The sequence below is a fragment of the Malurus melanocephalus genome, unplaced genomic scaffold, assembly GCF_030028575.1.
Source record: "Malurus melanocephalus ecotype Western Australia unplaced genomic scaffold, MMel_1.1 scaffold_61, whole genome shotgun sequence".
Lineage (NCBI taxonomy): Eukaryota > Metazoa > Chordata > Aves > Passeriformes > Maluridae > Malurus > Malurus melanocephalus.
In genome coordinates, this window is record NW_026623293.1 from 1,708,013 (window position 1) to 1,708,984 (window position 972).

The following is a 972-nucleotide window of genomic DNA, read 5'->3' on the forward strand; positions in this document are numbered from 1 at the left end:
CCCGCCGCCGCTCCCGCCCGGCCCCATTGTTCGCCGTGCCGCCCTTACCGTGCGCGGGGCTGGGGCGGCGTGAGCTCCTGCCGGCTCTCCTGGCTGCGGCTGGTGCAGGGGCAGTCGCGCTTGGCCGCCGGAGGTCCGAGCCATTAAAAGCTCCGCGGGGAGGAGGAGGAGGAGAAGGCGGCGGCAGGAGCGGCGGCGGCGGGGAGAGGAGGACAGCGAGGGGCTTGCAGGAGCAGGGTCGCCATGTCCGGCTTGGCAGCGGGGGGAGCCCACCGGGCCGGCGCGGAGGAGAAGGGAGGCAGGCGGCGGCGGAGGGGCCGGTCCTGCTGCCGCCCGCGGACCGGGGGAGCGGGAACTGGACGCCGCTCGCCGCCGCTCTGCCGCGGCTGCACCTCCCTCCCCTAACCCTKCCCCCTCCCGGAGGGGGAGCCGCCGGCGGGAGGAGGCGGCCGAGAGCCCCCTCCAGCGTTCACGGGCGGCGGCGGCCGCTCGGATCGGCGCTGTGAGCGGGGTGCCCGCCCCGCTCCTGGTACCCGGGCAGCCCGAGCCGGAGAGGGGCGGAGGCGCAGCGACCACCGCCCTGCGCCGCTGCGGAGCCGGGGGGCGTCCCGATAGCCCCATTCTCCTCTACCGTCTCCTCCTCCTCCTCCTGGGCACCAAAAGGGACGAGCAGCGCCCAGGTGGCCGCGGTGTAAGGGAAGGGTTAAACCCGGCTGCAGCCCGGGGATGGGGAGCGGGAGGCCCCGCGGGGTSTGTCCCCTTCGTGTGGATTTTGGGGACCATCGGGCGTAGGCGCCCAGCGGGACACCCCGCAGGAGTGTCCCCTGCCGCCCTTCCTTGGAGAGGGAATTGCTTCGCTCGCCGACAGTTGCGAGGCTGCTGAAGTAGGYGGGCCCTTCAGGAAGAACCGGGACACTGCCTCAGGGGGATTGTGCGTTGATGGGTACCCCAGCTCTTCTGCTTTAGGAGCGA

General features: G+C 73.7%; 1 protein-coding gene across 1 annotated transcript in view; it reads right to left on the minus strand.

Annotated features, from left to right (window-relative positions):
- The window catches only part of FARP1 (FERM, ARH/RhoGEF and pleckstrin domain protein 1), a 202,273-nt gene extending 201,889 nt beyond the window's left edge, over positions 1 to 384 (minus strand). Inside the window, exon 1 of the mRNA XM_057366200.1 lies at positions 49 to 384. The gene's annotated coding sequence lies outside the window, so the exon portion shown is untranslated. The remainder of the gene's footprint in view (positions 1 to 48) is intronic.
- Positions 385 to 972: the final 588 nt, after the last annotated feature.